This window comes from Nicotiana tabacum, chromosome 24, assembly GCF_000715075.1.
Source record: "Nicotiana tabacum cultivar K326 chromosome 24, ASM71507v2, whole genome shotgun sequence".
In the NCBI taxonomy this organism is placed as follows: Eukaryota; Viridiplantae; Streptophyta; class Magnoliopsida; order Solanales; family Solanaceae; genus Nicotiana; species Nicotiana tabacum.
This window is the reverse complement of record NC_134103.1, coordinates 70,240,741-70,258,789: the sequence shown is the minus strand read 5'-3', so window position 1 is coordinate 70,258,789 and position 18,049 is coordinate 70,240,741.

Below are 18,049 nucleotides of genomic sequence, written 5' to 3'. Positions count from 1 at the left end.
TTCCAAAATTTTCATATTTTCGGAAGTGCATTATATCCCGTATTCAGGAAATTTCCTTACTCGAGTCATTCTCGAACTCCACCTCTGCAAGTCATCACTGATCCCCAAGTATACTTTCGACCAACTAAAATTTTATCATATAACCATGAATTGAATTGTCTATAACAGGCTCCCCCACTTGGCTCAAAGCCATAGATTAAAATACTTGATAACTCAGAATACCCATACTTTATTACTGTCTTAATACCACCGTCAGTTCAATGAAAATTCTTCTCAAGATCAAGACATACCAACCATAAAATACCTCAATCATCCGCTGATCTCGCATTCATTCTCTTAACACTCACGTCAACTTTCTCAACCAGATTCAAATTCAAGTCTCAACACATACACCCCGCTGGCAGAAAAGAAACTCTTTGTTCACATCATAAGGAACACACCTACATAAATTACTCCGCAGGAGATAACCCATATGCTTAGTCTCAAATTAGCATCTTGTTATACCTTTTCGCAGCCTCAATCACTATGAAACCACTTAATCTTTCTGAGTCCAAACTCATTAACCAGATACGAGAATTTAATTTGTCCCAAAATTTAACAACGTGAAAGATCTTTCAAAACATTCACACTCGAGATTGTACGTCACATCAAAACGAAAATAAAGCACCCAATGGCCTTCCTTTACATTTCAAGGAAACACTTCCCATCACATTCAAATCGTCTTAACACATCCGGCAGTTACATCATACTCATCACAAAGCCATTCCACCGCTCATCGAGCCACAAATTCCACTCGTAAGGACATTACCAGACATATGAGTCCAAATGTACAGATTACAACTGAAGCTACCGAGCCTAAGCTGCGGTATAAACCTGGCCTCAAGCCTTCTAGACTGGCCCGTCACCAAAACACAGAATACACATCTTAAACCTCATTCATAAAATCACAAGCCGGCGATGCATAGATGATACTGAGCACTCAAGTGCGCATACGAATGCGTGGAAGGAATTCAAAGAGTTATGTTTCAAGATGAATCAATTTCGCACGATAGAATACAAGAAAGTGAAATTTTCCTAAGGGTTCTGCAGCCTCTCGAAGATAAGTACAGACTTCTCTGTACCGATCCGCAAGACTCTACTAAACCTGCTCATGACTCGTGAGACCTATGTCACCTAAGCTCTGATACCAACTTGTCACTGCCCCAAATCCTAACCTGTCGTGATGGCGTCTATCTCAATACTAGGAAAGCCAAAAATCTCAATGAACCACAAATTCTTTTAAGTCTGAAAATATAATATTTTAAATACAATACATAATCCCACAATAACTAATACGAACACTCCCCAAAACCTAGTGTCACTGAGTAGATGGGCATCTAATATGAATAAACGTCTGAGACCAAATACAGTAAACAAGGAGATAGAGAAGGGGAGACAAGGTCTACGAAATACGTTAACTACCTCAAAATCTCCTGAAAATCAACTGCGCGAAAGGATCAATACCCACTATGTCCGGGAACATCTGGATCTGCATACGAAGTGTAGGGTGTAGTATGAGTACAACCAACTCAGCAAGTAACAATAATAAATATTGAACTGAAGATAGTAACGAGCTACACAGTTATGGTTCATTTCCAGTAATTCCAGCAAAGAATAGACATGCTATCTAATCTGGCAGTTTAATGTCAAATCAATTTTTTTATACAGTTCCTATTCATGTAATCCATATAAAATAAATCTTTCAGAGATTTCACAACAATGACAGATAGCAACTAAGTGCAACAACAAATGGAAATTAAGTATAACCTCTGAGGACAACAATCACTCACTGGGCTCCCAACCCTCATCACTCACTCTCAATGGGTACCCGCGCTCACTCGGGGTGTACAGACTCCGGAGGGGCTCCTACATCCCAAGCACTATAATTTACACGGATAACTCACATATTGCACAGACAACTCACGTGCCATAATATAAATATCTGGATCCGCACGGCCAACTCACGTGCTATAGTATAATATAAGGATCTGCACGGCCAACTCACGTGCTGCACGACCAACTCACGTGCTATAGTATAATATAAGGATCTGCAAGGCCAACTCACGTGTTGCACGGACAACTCACGTGCTATGGTATCAATATCTCATAATTAGGCCATCGACCTCACTCAGTCATAAATCTCTCCAGTCTCTCGGGCTCTCAATAATCATGAAATCAGCGCAAACAACAATGATATGATGTATCAATAATTATAACAGAGACTGAGATAAAATGTGCAAGTAAAAACTGAGACTGAGTACATATAGCATTTAGCAGGCAATTTGACAAGTACGCATTCTCTATGGGTCCCAACAGTGCTATCACATAGCCTAAGCATGATTTGTAACATGATTTACAATCAAATTTTATCAACACATAGAGAGCATATAGCTAACAACAAATTATTCAAATTTACAGTTTCCCCGGGACGGACCAAGCCACAATCCCCTCGGTGCACCCCCACACGCCTGTCACCTAGCATGTGCGTCACATCCAAAATAATCACATGATACCAAAATCTGGGGTTTCATACCCTCAGGACCAGATTTAAAACTGTTACTTACCTCAGAGTGTGAAATCTTTACTCTACTATGCCCTTGCTCGCAAATTGGCCTCTGAATGCCTCGAATCTAGTCACAATTAATTCGTTTCGGTCAATAAAATTCATTGGAATTAATTCCATAAGAAAAGGCTAATTTTTCATAAAAATTCGAAATATAGCTCAAAAATATCGTCTGTGGGGACCACGTCTTGGAACCCGACAAAAGTTACAAAATCCGACAACCCATTAAATTACGAGTTCAACCATACTAATTTCACACAAATCCGACTCTGAATCGGTGTTCAACTCCCAAAATTCGTTTTATGAAATTTCTACAATTTTCCCCAAATTTTCATCTCAAAATACTGATTACTTGATGAAAACAATGAAATATTCATGTTAACCAAATTTGAGTTAGAAGCACTTACCCCGAAGAATTTCTTGAAAAACCCACGAAAAATCATCTCAAACCGAGCTCCCAAGGTCCAAAATGTGAAATAATACCCTAAACCCGGTTTATATAGTGCACCTCTGATCTCCCACTTTGCGGTCCGCAAAATTTTGAGTGCGGCCGCGCCCCGGGTCCCTCGGTCGCGAAAAACTAGTGCGCCCGCAAAATTCTTGGGGCTGCACTGCCAGGCTTTAGTATTTTGACCATAACCTTCTCTACATATGTCCAAATGATGACTTCTTTACCCTTCTGGAAACTAGACACGAAGGCCTACAACCTTTCATTTTCGAATCATCTCAAAATTCCTTGTAGATCAAAAGATATAGGCTTCCGAAGTCAGACGAGCGGATCTGCAGAACTTCCAACCGCGGTTTGCGAAATTCTACCTCGGTCCGCGAAATTCTGTCGTGGTCCGCAAAATTCCAATCGCGGCCACGTAATTCTGCTGCGGTCTGCACCTCTCCTTCACCTCAGCACCCCAAAATGCGTGGTCCGCGCCCCAAAAAGTGCGAGAACAATATTAAAGTGCGAAATGTGTGGACTCGCTCAAACTCACCCCGAATCTCATCTGGAACCTCCCGGACACAAACCATATATGAATTTCAATCATAAAACACGCTACGGACTTGATCACGCACTTAAAACACTGAAAAGAGGTCGTCTTGACCCGATATTGATCATGACCAAACTCCCAAATTTCTTAACTTTATAAATCTCTCAACCAATGATCCAAAAATACACCCAAGCCCCTCGGGGCCTCAACCAAATATACCAACAGGTTCCATAACATAACACAGACCTACTCGAAGCCTCAAATTATATCAAATAACATCAAAATGACAAATCGTACTTCAAATCAAAATTTATGAATTTTGAACTTTCAAATTCTATATCATATGCCGAAACATATCAAATCAATCCGGAATGACTTCAAATTTTTCACACAAGTCATAAATGACATAACAAAGCTATTCAAATTTCCAGAATTAGATTTCTACTTCGATCTCAAAAAGTTAACCCCCCGGTCAAACTTCCAAAAATTCAACTTTCGGCATTTCAAGCCTAATTCCACTACGGACCTCCAAATAATTTTTCGTACACGCTCCTAAGTTCAAATCACCATACAGAGCTATTGCAATCATCAGAATTAAATTCTGAGGTCCTTAACACATAAGTCAATATCATGTCAACTATTTCAACTTAAACTTCCAACCCGAAAATTCATTCTTCCAAGCTAACTCCGAAATACCTTAAAACCAAACCAATAATTCACACAAGTCATAATACCTCGTAGGAAATTATTCAAGACTTCAAATAGTTGAAAGGAGCGTAAATGCTCAAAACGACCGGTCGGGTCATTACAGTAAAAGCACATACGGGGCCATAAAGGTCGAGACTAGGAAGTCGGACCTATTCAAGGTAAGACAAAAAGATAACGAGATGCTAAGAGAATTCGTATCTTGTTTTCAAATGGAACGAATGGATCTACCACCAGTCACAGACGATTGGGTCGTTCAAGCTTTTACTCAAGGTCTAAACGAACGAACCTCGATGGCTTCACGATGGCTAAAGCATAACCTGATCGAGTACCCAGCTATTACTTGAGATGATGTGCACAATCAGTATCAATCAAAAATAAGAGTCGAAGACGACCAGTTAGGTTCTGGGTCCGATATTAAAAGGGGTATTGACCGAGAACCAAGGTCAAACAAGGATTGATACCGGTCGTATAACGGAGATCGTAGGGTTAGCAAACCTTCACGTAACCCCGAACGAGGCAAAAAGAGAAATGATCGAGGCCAAGGATCTCGGGGGATGATAAACAGGAGTGGGTTCGACATTCATACCGGACCTAAGGAAGCACCTCGGTTGTCGGAGTATAACTTCAGCATCGATGCATCCGCTATCGTATCGGTTATTGGATGCATCAAAGATACTAAATGGCCTCAACCTATGCAGACCGACCCTGCCAGAGGAATCCCAATCAAATGTGCGAATATCATGGAACTCATGGCCACAGAACAGAGGATTGCAGGCAACTAAGAGAGGAGGTAGCCCGGTTATTCAATAAAGGGCACCTTCAAGAATTTTTAAGTGACCAGGCCAAAAATCATTTCAAAAACAGGGATTTCAACAGACGAAACGAAAAAGAAGAGCCACAACATATCATCCACATGATCATCGGTGGGATCGATACCCCTCAGGGGTCGGTACTTAAACGCACTAAGATGTCGATTATAAGACAAAAATGATCTCGAACTCAGGATTACGCACCCATAAGAACCCTGTCCTTTAATGATGAAGATGCAGAAGGAGTCATGCAACCTCACAACGACGCACTGGTAATATCCAGGTAGCTCGGCCAACATTATTAGATCGAAAGTCGTAGAGCTGCTTGGCCTGCAGGACCAGGTTATACCCGCAACCCTGGTTCTAAACAGACTTAATATGGCATGTGAAACTACCAAAGGCGAGATAATTCTGCCAATAAACGTGGCCGGAACCATCCAAGAAATGAAGTTTCACGTAATTAAAGGCGATATGAGGTACAACGCCCTTTTTGGAAGGTTGTGGATCCATAATATGAGAGTTGTACCTTCGACCCTCCACCAGGTTCTGAAATTCCCAACATCAGAGGGAGTAAAAATAGTTTACGGAGAACAACCGGCCGCAAGAGAAATATTTGTCGTCGAAGAAGCAACTTTGATATCTTCGCTATCATCGGCAAAAGGAACGGGTTCGAAGGAGGAATGGAATACCAAATAGCAATCACAAACGTCAGCTCCGACCCAATTAGAGAATCAGAAGACTGACGAAGATGATGAACATGGGATCCCTCGATCCTTCGTGGTCCCTGATGATTCTGACGCTACTCAATATACGATCGAAGAACTGGAGCAAGTCATACTAATCAAATATCTTCCCGAACGAAAGGTATACCTAGGCACAGGGTTAGATTCCGAGCTTAGGAAAAAGCTTATTCAATTATTTATAGCTAACATAGACTGTTTCGCTTGGTCCCATCTTGACATGATAGGCATCCCATCTTGACATAGACTGTTTATAGCTAACATAGACCTAAGGTTCCACCTGGTAAAATAAAAAAGAAGGCCCCAGTCCGAGGTAAAACACGCCTTAATCAAAGACGAGGTAACAAACTTCTTAAAATAGGGTCCATTAGGGAAGTAAAGTACCCCGAATGGCTGCAAATATGGTGGTAGTCCCTAAAAAGGGGAACAAGCTTAGACTGTGTATAAATTATAAAGACTTGAATAAAGCATGCCTTAAGGATTCTTTTCCTTTGCCTAGTATCGATCGTATGATCAATGCCACGGCCGGCCACGAGACTCTCAGCTTTCTCGATGCATATTCTGGGTATAACCAAATACAGATGAACCCGGAGGATTAGGAAGAGACCTCATTTATCACTAAGTACGGGACTAACTGTTATAACGTAATTCCATTCGGCCTAAAAAATGCTGGTGCAACCTATCAACGTCTAGTAAACAGAATGTTCGAAAAACAAATAGGAAAAACAATGGAAGTTTATATTGATGACATGTTAGTTAAATCCTTCCTAGCAAAGGACCATTTAAAGCATTTACAGGAAACTTTCGACATACTAAGGGAGTACAATATGAAGCTCAATCCCGGAAAATGTGCTTTCGGGGTTGGCTCGGGCAAATTTCTCGGCTTCATGGTGTCCAATCGAGGAATCGAGATTAACCACGATAAAATCAAAGCAATCGAAGACATCACAATGGTAGATAATGTAAAGGTCATGCAAAGGCTAACGAGACGGATAGCCACCCTGGGACGATTCATTTCGAGATCCTCGGATAGGAGCCACCGATTTTCTCTCAACTTAAAAAGAAAAGCAATTTTTCATGGACTCCAAAACGTCAGCAGGCTTTGGAAGAGCTAAAACGGCATTTATCAAGCCCTCCATTGCTTCATACCCCGAAGGCAGACGAACAACTCTACCTGTATCTAGCTATTTCGGAGATAATGGTAAGTGGAGTCCTAGTTTGAGAAGAACGAGGTACGCAATTCCCTATTTATTATATCAGTCGAACTTTAGGTGAGGCCAAAACTAGATATCCACACTTAGAAAAATTAGCGCTTGCTTTAATAAGTGCCTCTAGGAAACTAAAACCATATCTAGTGCCATCTGATACATGTTGTGACAAATTATCCTCTACGAAATATTTTACACAAGCCTAAGCTTTCAGGTCGATTGGCCAAATGGGCCATAGAGATCGGCGGGTACGACATCGAGTATCGACCTCGAACATCTTTCAAATCTCATATCTTAGCGGACTTCGCGGCTGACTTCACGCCGGCCTTGGTACCCGAAATTAAAAAGGAATTACTGATAAAATCGGATACCTCTTCAGGAATCTAGACCCTCTTTACGGACGGAGCCTCGAACACAAAGAGGTCTGGACTAGGCATCGTACTAAAATCGCCCACAGGTAATAAAGTTAGACAGTCTATTAAAACTAAAAAATTGACTAATAATGAGGCCGAATATGAGGTCATGATTGCAGGTCTCGAACTAGCTAAAAACTTGGGAGTCGAGGTCGTGGAGGTTAAATGTGATTCCCTCCTCGTGGTAAATCACGTCAACGGGACTTTTGAAGTCCGAGAAGATCGAATGCAGAGGTACTTGGATAAATTACAAATGACTCTACATCAATTTAAGGAATGGACTTTGCAATATGTGCTTCGAGACAGCGAGGTCGACGCTCTTGCAAACTTAGGTTCTTCGGTCGAGGATGACGAACTCAACTCGGGGACTATCGTACAACTCATGAAATCGGTAATTGAAGAAGGTCATGCCGAGATAAACTCCACGAGTCTAGCCTGGGATTGGAGAAACAAATATATATAATACTTCAAGAACGGGAAACTTCCATCGAATCCAAAGGAATCGAGAGCTCTACGCACAAAAGCTGCACGGTTCACCTTATCCTATGATGGAACGCTGTTTAGAAGGATGTTCGATGGTCCACTGGCAATATGTTTGGGACCGGGATATACCGACTACATCCTATGTGAGATTCACGAGGGCACTTGTGGGAATCATTCATGTGCCGATTCATTAGTCCAAAAAATAATCAGAGCATGATATTATTGGATCGATATGGACAAAGATGCTAGGGAGTTCGTTCGAAAATGCGTCAAATGCCAAAGACATGCGCCCATGATTCATTATCCCGGGGAACTTCTCCACTCGGTCCTATCTCCTTGGCTTTTTATGAAATGGGGAATGAACATCGTCGGCCCCCTCTCATCGGCCCCAGGTAAGGCTCGGTTTATTTTGTTTATGATTGATTATTTTTCTAAATGGGTTGAAGTGCAGGCTTTCGAGAAAGTCAGAGAAAAGGAGGTGATAGGCTTCATTTGGGACCATATCATATGTCGGTTCGGGATGCTATCCGAGATTGTATATGATAATGGAAAATAATTCATTAGAAGCAAAGTAACCAAATTTCTCGAAGACTACAAAATCAAAAGAATCCTATCGATACCTTATCATCCCAGCGGGAACGGACAAGCTGAATCGACCAACAAAACTATCATCCAAAATCTTAAGAAAAGATTAACTAACGCTAAAGGAAAATGGAAAGAAATACTACCCGAAGTCCTATGGGCATACCGCACAACATCGAAATCGAGTACTGGAGCGACACCATTCTCGTTGGTTTATGGCGTCGAAGATCTTATCCCGGTTGAAGTCGGAGAACCCAGCATCAGGTTTCGATATGCAACAAATGAATCAAATAACGAGACGATGAAGATGAGCCTAGAATTATTGGACAAAAAACGAGAAGCAACTCTCGTCCTATTAGCCGCCCAAAAACAGCGGATTGAAAGGTATTATAATCGAAGAACCAATCTTCGATATTTTAAAATCCGGGACTTAGTGCTAAGGAAAGTCACCCTCAATACCCTAAATTCAATTGAAGGAAAACTGGGTCAGAACTGGGAAGGACCGTATCAGGTTCTCGAAATCGTCGGAAAAGGATCCTACAAGCTCGGTGTAATAAACGGCAAACAACTACCAAGAAATTGGAACGTGTCGCACCTAAAATGATACTAGTGTGAGTTGCTCATTTATGTTACGAGGAGTTGTGATTCATTGGTTATGTGCACAAATGGTTTGGTCCTATTTGAGTTTTATAGTGGAATTTGAGCGTCATGAGTATTTGGGTATTGCATGATCGATTACGTAATGGTTATGTCCTTTCAGGTTTTGTGTGGTATTTTCTTTGTCATTTGCCTCTCCGACGTTATTGATTTTGAGCAGGGTGGCTCGGGGTATATTATATGAACCAACGTTTAGATGGGGACACACATTGCAGCGGAGCTATGTTAAGGTATGAACCTTGTATTAGAATCGGGTGATGGTTCTAGGGTGTATGATGAATTTTCAGCATTTCGTTGTGGCAGTACTTATTAATATTACAGGGCAGTTCTCTCATTTGAGTCATTTTTCATGACTAAGTACATTTGAATTGTTGCGTATTGGTGTACAGATGGCACGGGTTGTGGCTCTGAGTTATATTGGTGCGGCATGTCTGTGGAAATAGTTGTGTTTAGTAATATAAGGTCATTGGACCTCGAATGGGTACTATCATATTTGATTACGGTATGTTAGGGAGGATAATATTGAAAGTCATCTCAAAAAGCAATTATGGTTCTGGTTGGGGCGAGAGAGCTTCGTGACTTATTTATTTCGCGTGTTTCTTTTATTATCAACAGTGTACGAAGATTTTGGGATGAGGTTTGGCATGATATGAGGTTTTATACTAGTACTTGGTTGGTTTGGTGTAATTACTGTGATCGGGAATAGTGCTACGAGCAAACGAGTTGTGTAATATGTTGGTTGATTATATCCGTGGTGATAATTATAGCTCGATGCAACTTGTTCGGATTTATACGGTGTGTAAATGTAAGATTCGTGTCTTGAAAGAAATTCTAAAGGTTAGAAATTAAATTCCAAGGTTTATGGGCTGGAGTTAAATTAATGAATTCAGTTGGATTGTGTTGTCAAGCCTATATGGAATAGGGTGACGTGGGTTCACCCTCGGGTACGTGTGTGGTAAGATGGAACAGTGATTTGATGGCTTGGAAACAACTCTTGGCACGTTCGAGGACGAACGTATGTTTAAGTAGGGGAGAATGTAATGACCCGGCTGGTCATTTTGAGTATTACAACCCAGTTTCCCCATTTACTTCTCAAATTGTACTTTACAGTTGTTGTGTGACTTGCCGGGGCAATTGGTTCGGGTCTAGTGAGATTTTGGAATGAATTGGAACATCTAGTTCCAAGGTTTAAAGCTTAAGTTAAAATAGTGACCGGATGTCGATTCTTCAAGAATATGTGGTATCACATTAAGTAAATGAGCTCCAAATTTAGTTTTCATTGAAGTATTAGATCCGTATTGAAATTACGGAGCCATAGCAAAAAGAATCATGGAATTCGGACATCGTATAAGAGAATTATGCCTATTTCCGTGTCTGGAACGATTTTTCCGTCGCCGCGAGCGCCCAGGGTAGCGTGGGGCGCTGGGAATTTTGGGATGCTGGAAACTGCGCCACAGGTAGCGCCCCACGCTACCTGTGATGCCCAAAACAGCTGAGGGTCTATAAAACGGGGTTCTTGCCATTTTTACTCATTTTTGAGTTTATGGAGCTCGGTTTAGGCGATTTTTGGGCGATTTTTACGGGAAAACATTGGGGTAAGTGTTCCTTATCCTATATTGATTATATTTCATGATTCCATATTCATTTACATCATGAATCCATAAATTTATGGAAGAAAAATCAGATTTTTATAAAATCTTCCAAAGATATAAAATGAAGATATGAAGGTCAATCCGATGTCGGAATTTGATAATTTTTGTATGGTTGGACTCGTATCGGAACGGGTGTTCGAATTTTGTAACTTTTGTCGGGTTTCGAGATGTAGGCCCCATGGGCGATTTTTGAGCTAAATTTCGGATTTTTATGAAAAATTAGCATTTTCATATGCAATTGATTCCTATACCTCGTGTTGATTGTATCGAATTATTTTGACTAAGATTCGAGGTGTTCGGAGGCCGAATCACGAGGAAAAGGTTTATTGGAATAAAGAATTTGCTTGGATTGAGGTAAGTAACTCTTCTAATCTTGGAGTTGAGGGTATGAACCCTGAATATATGTATTTTGTGAATTGTTGGGAGGTGACGCACATGCTAGGTGACGGGCGTGTGGGCGTGCACTATAGAAATTGTGACATAATTGTTTATGTGGAATGTTATAGTTAAATAACCTTGGTATTTTTCATGCGGTGTTATGTGTTAAAGAAATTGAGCTGAAAAGCATATTACAAATCATGTTGAGGCTATGTGCCAGTATTATTGGGACCCACAGAGGTCATATTACTGTGAATTATTGTGTTAAATTGAAAATTTATACTCAGTCGTATTCATTTCATTGTATATCATAACTCAGTTTTATGACTCTATTTTGATGCATAAAAATGTTTTGGGCCGAATGCCCTGTTTAATTGAGATGCCCGAGTGGCTTGAGAGGTTTATGACTGAGTGAGGCCGAGGGCCTGATTTATGTTTCATATTCATGGGATCGGGCTGCACGCCGCAGCATGTTGCATATTTATGGGATCAAACTGCACGCCGCAGCATGTTTGATATCGGTCGAGGGCCTGATTGGTGAGGATGAGTGTGGATCGGGGCAGCCCGCCTGCAGCATACCTGAGTGAGGCCGAGGGCCTGAATTGTGAGGATGAGTGTGGATCGGGGATGCCCGCCTGTAGCATACTTTATTATTATCGCACGTGAGTTGTCCGTGCAGATTATAGCGCTTGGGATGAAGGATCCCCTCCGGAGTCTGTACACACCCCCAGTGAGCGCAGGTACCTACTGAGTGCGAGTGCCGAGTGATGAGTGACTGGGAGGCATAAGTGATTGTGAGGTATGCCCGAGTGGCAAGAGTGATTGTGAGGTATGCCCGAGTGGCACGAGTGACTGTGAGGTTTGCCCGAGGGGCTGTATATGAGTGATGTTCTGCCCGAGGGGTTGTTTATGATTTTTTTATCATTGAGTTGCATTGCATTGGCATGCACACATGACATACATGCATAGAGATGTATTTTTCCTCATGCTGTACAACATCACATCATTTATGATTTTTCACCCATTGTTGACAGATGGGTATAGTGATGCATTTGTTTTACACGGGTTATCCGGAAGGAAAATGAAACATCTTATTTATTATTGACAAGATTTTGGGAGAAATTTATTGTTTTCAAACTATTTATATTATTGGAAACTTCGGCAAATGATTTGGGTTTTCACTGAGATATTTGGAAGGAAGAACTATAATTTTTGAAATCATTATTTGGCTGAGTATTTTATCCCTGAGTTATTTCTGGTATTATTTGCTTTATGTTGTTATGGATTGTTGTGTACTATTGGTTGTGGACCCGACCTTGGTAGAAGCTCGTCACTACTTTCAACCTACGGCTAGGTTTGTTTCTTACTCAGTACATGGGGTCGGTTGTACTGATACTACACTTCTGCATATTGCGTGCAGATGTTGGCTGTTGTTGTTGCTGTGCTCGATGGTTGCGGGACTTGAAGATGTACCTGCGTTCCTGTTGTAGCTGCCTCTTGTTCAGGGTAGCCTTAGATTTATAAAAGCTCTGCTTATGTATTATTCAAACAGACTATGTATTTATTTCATTTCTGCTTTGTATACTCTATTTTTAGAAGCTCATGATTTGTACTACCAGTTCTTGGGGAGATGTATCAGTTTTAGATATTTTCTTTTAATTAATTTCATTGGAATTGGATAGTTGGAAATTGGCTTACCTAACGGGTTGGGTTAGGTGCCATCACGACTAGTGGGATTTTGGGTCGTGACAAGTTGGTATCAAAGCTCTAGGTTCATAGGTTCTACAAGTCATGAGCAAGTGTCTAGTAGAGTCTTGTGGATCGGTATGATGACGTCCATACTTATCTTCGAGAGGCTACTAGGCATTTAGGATAATTTCCCATCTTTCTTTCCTTATCGTGCGGAATTGATTCAGCTTGAAATATAACTCTTTGAATTCCTTCCACGTATTCGTATGCACACATGAGTGCTCGGTATCAGCTGTGCATCGCCGACTTGTAATTCTATGAATGAGGTTCGAGGTGTGTATTTTGTGTTTTGGTGATGGGCCAGTCTGGAGGACTTAAGGCCAAGTTTAGACCGCAGCTTAGGCTCGGTAGCTTCAGTTGTAACCTGTACATTTGGACTCATATGTCCGGTAATATCCCTATGAGTGGAAGTTGTGGCTCGATGAGCGGTGGAATGGCTTTGTGATAAGTATGATGTAAATGCGGGATGTGTTAAGACGATTTCAATATGACGAGAAGTGTTTCCTTGAAATGTAAAGGAAAGACCATTGGGTGCTTGATTTTCGAATTGATGTGGCATACAGTCTCTAGTATGAATGTTTTGATGTATCTTTCACATTGTTAAATTTTGGCGTAAAACTAAATTCTCACGTCTGGTTAATGAGTTTGGACTCAGATAGACTAAGTGATTGCATAGTAATTGTGAATGCAAAAGGGTATAACAAGATACCAGATTGAGGCTAAGTAGGTGGATTATCCCCTGCGGAGTAATCTACGTAGGAGTATTCCTTATGATGTGAGTAGAGAGTTTCATTTCTAATGACGGGGTGTATGAGTGGAGATTTGAATCTGAATATGATTGAGAAAGTTGACTTGTGTGTTAAGAGGATGAATACGAGCTTAGCGGATGATTGAGGTATTTTTATGGTTGGCATTGTATGAACTTGGGAAGAAGTTTCGTTGGACTGACTGTGGCATTATGGCAGTAAGAGAGTATTGGTATTGTGAGTTATGGAATGTTTTAATCTATGGCTTTGAGCCAAGTGGGGGAGTCTACTATTGACAATTTAATTTAATGGTTAGGTGTTAAATTTTAATTTTGGTCTGAGGCATACTTGTGGGTTAGCTATGACTTGCAGAAGTTGAGATCGAGTATGACTCGAATAAGAAAATTCCTGGATAAGGATTATATTGCACGTATGAGTAAATGAAATTCGCGGGATGAGTAAGTTGTTATTGGTGAATGATGTAGTGCGCACGGAGTATGAATTTAATATGTGGTGTTAAAGTAGAGTTACTTCTTTGAGTGTTGCGGTGCTAATGGGGCACGTGTCTTTTGGCCCATTTGGGCGGTGCAATTAGATTTGAGCAAAGTGGGTGACTCCCGAGAAAAATCTAGTGGGTTTGAGAATTATATGTAGCAATTGAAAATATTTCCGGACTTGTGTATGGATAAAATCCGAGATTTGCGTTTGATGGTGCCTGGACTTGCGGAAATTCTATATGACTAAGGATTCTACATTTTTGTATAAGGAAGGTAAGAAGAACAATTTCAAATTCGCATAAGGTATTCTCAAAGTGAGTGTTATAGTTGTGGTATTTTTGAAGGTGTTTAAGAAGAATACAGTTGCTTATGGGCCGTAGGGCGTTATGGTTCTATGCTAAGGTTTGTAGGGTGAGTTGTGGTTAAATATCATGGTATTTTAGCAAGAAGAAGTATCAATCTGAAGACAAATTCGGAAGGGACTCGGAGAAAATAGGACAACTGGGTAGTAGGTTGGATCAGTATGGTAATGGATATGATCGGTTCTTTGGGTGCTTATGATGTGGGGGTTTTCTACAGGTGCTTTGTCGCAATACACCTGGACTTGGCGACCTGCGTGGCTTGGTCGAGTTAGAGGAATTTAGTTTTAAGGGCTTGATTATGTGCAAATGGATTTCAAAGTATTCTTGATGGTTTCTACCGGTGTGGAGAATGTGTTGTGTATTGTGATTTTCTCCTGGAAAGAAGCAAGAGAAAGGGTTCTAACTAAAATGGTATGTAAATAATTGGCGACTCAAAGTTGATAATAAGATTCTTGTGCTTTTCACATGATGGCAATATAGATGTTATATGTTGTACGAAAGCTAGATTTTCATGTACAAGGTGGCAGTACAGTCTTGAAGAGAAGGTAACGAATGTTGGACACCATGGACGGTTTCAAACAACTAGATGAATACTATTACTACTTGGTGTTGTATGAGAAAAGGACGGACTTCAGAAGGCGCATTCTATTTTTACTTACGGATGTATAAATTAATATTGCGGTACTCACATAGTTGATAGACTGCTGATATTCAAATTTTGTCAATTGGCACGGAAGAACTTTTAAAGTATTTCTCGTGGGATGATCATGTATGAGAGAAGTGTTAGGCATTCGGGCGGTGGAGATGGAATCAAATATGGTGATTCGCGTGTTCTATGGATTCGGAGATTGGGAGTTCCAAGGAGCAGATTGTTTCATGGTTGTGGACTGTGAAGTGGTGGCCGGAGCTAGCCAGATGATATAATGTGTTATGATTCAGTCATTATGGAGTTTCGGAAGAATTTTTTTATCTATTTGTGGGTAACCCAAGTTGATTTGGCGGTCCATTGGTAGGCCCAATTAAGATGTGTATTCTACACCAAGCCGGAATGGTTGGCTCCACACTGCTATTGTTGAGGGATGTGTCATTCGGTTGATGTTGAGCTTATTCGTGTTCTGAGATAATCTGTGAGTTGCTCATTTAAGTTACGAGGAGTTGTGATTCATTGGTTATATGCACAGATGGTGCGGTCCTATTTGAGTTTTATAATGGAATTTGAGCGTGATGAGTATTTGGGTATTGCATGATCGATTGCGTAATGGTTATGTCCTTTCAGGTTTTGTGTGGTATTTTTTTTTGTCATTTGCCTCTCCGACGTTATTGATTTTGAGCAGGGTGGCTCGGGGTATATTATATGGACCAACGTTTGGATGGGGACACACATTGCAGCGGAGCTATGTTAAGGTATGAACCTTATGTTAGAATCGGGTGATGGTTCTACGGTGTATGATGAATTTTCAGCATTTCGTTGTGGCGGTACTTATTAATATTGCGGGGTAGTTCTCTCATTTGAGTCATTTTTCATGACTGAGTACATTTGAATTGTTGCGTATTGGTGTACAGATGGCACGGGTTGTGGCTCTGAGTTATATTGGTGCGGCATGTCTGTGGAAATAGTTGTGTTTAGTAATATAAGGTCATTGGACCTCGAATAGGTACTATCATATTTGATTACCGTATGTTAGGGAGGATAATATTGAAAGTCGGCTCAAAAAGTAATTATGGTTCTGGTTGGGGCGAGAGAGCTCTGTGACTTGTTTATTTCGCGTGTTTCTTTTATTATCAACAGTGTACGAAGATTTTGGGATGAGGTTTGGCATGATATGAGGTTTTATACTAGTACTTGGTTGGTTTGGTGTAATTACTGTGATCGGGAATAGTGCTACGAGCAAAAGAGTTGTGTAATATGTTGGTTGATTATATCTGTGGTGATAGTTATAGCTCGATGCAACTTGTTCGGATTTATACGGTGTGTAAATGTAAGATTCATGTCTTGAAAGAAATTCTAAAGGTTGGAAATTAAATTCCAAGGTTTATGGGCTAGAGTTAAATTAATGAATTCAGTTGGATTGTGTTGTCAAGCCTATATGGAATAGGGTGACATGGGTTCACCCTCGGGTATATGTGTGGTAAGATAGAACAGTGATTTGATGGCTTGGAAACAACTCTTGGCACGTTCGAGGACGAACGTATGTTTAAGTGGGGGAGAATGTAATGACCCAGCTGGTCGTTTCAAGTATTACAACCCAGTTTCCCCATTTACTTCTCAAATTGTACTTTACAGTTGTTGTGTGACTTACCGGGGTAATTGGTTCGGGTCCAGTGAGATTTTAGAATGAATTGGAACATCTAGTTCCAAGGTTTAAAGCTTAAGTTAAAATAGTGATCGGATGTCGATTCTTCAAGAATATGTGGTATCACATTAAGAAAATGAGCTCCAAGTTCGGTTTTGATTGAAGTATTAGATCCGTATTGAAATTACGGAACCATAGCAAAAAGAATCGTTGAATTCGGACATCGTATGAGAGAATTATGCCTATTTTCGTGTCTGGAACGATTTTTCCGTCGCCGCGAGCGCCCAGGGTAGCGTGGGGCGCTAGCCCTGGTGCTGGGAATTTTGGGATGCTGGAAACTGCGCCACAGGCAGCGCCCCACGCTACCTGTGACGCCCGAAACAGCTGAGGGTCTATAAAACGGGGTTCTTGCCATTTTTACTCATTTTTGAGTTTATGGAGCTCGGTTTAGGCGATATTTGGGCGATTTTCACGGGAAAACATTGGGGTAAGTATTCCTTATACTATATTGATTATATTTCATGATTTTATATTCATTTACATCATGAATCCATAAATTTATGGAAAAAAAATCAGATTTTTATAAAATCTTCCAAAAATATAAAATGAAGATTTGAAAGTCAATCTGATGTCGGAATTTAATAATTTTTGTATGGTTGGACTCATATCGGAACGGGTGTTCGGATTTTGTAACTTTTGTTGGGTTCCGAGATGTGGGCCCCATGGGCAATATTTGAGCTAAATTTCGGATTTTTATGAAAAATTAGCATTTTCATATGCAATTGATTCCTATACCTCGTGTTGATTGTATCGAATTATTTTGACTAAGATTCGAGGTGTTCGGAGGCCAAATCACGAGGAAAAGGTTTATTGGAATAAAGAATTTGCTTGGATTGAGATAAGTAACTCTTCTAATCTTGAAGTTGAGGGTATGAACCCTGAATATATGTATTTTGTGAATTGTTGGGAGGTGACGCACATGCTAGGTGACGGGCGTGTGGGTGTGCACTATAGAAATTGTGACATAATTGTTTATGTGAAATGTTATAGTTAAATAACCTTGGTATTTTCCATGCGGTTTTATGTGTTAAAGAAATTGAGCTGAAAAGCATATTACAAATCATGTTGAGGCTATGTGCGAGTATTTTTGGGACCCACAGAGGTCATATTGCTGTGAATTATTGTG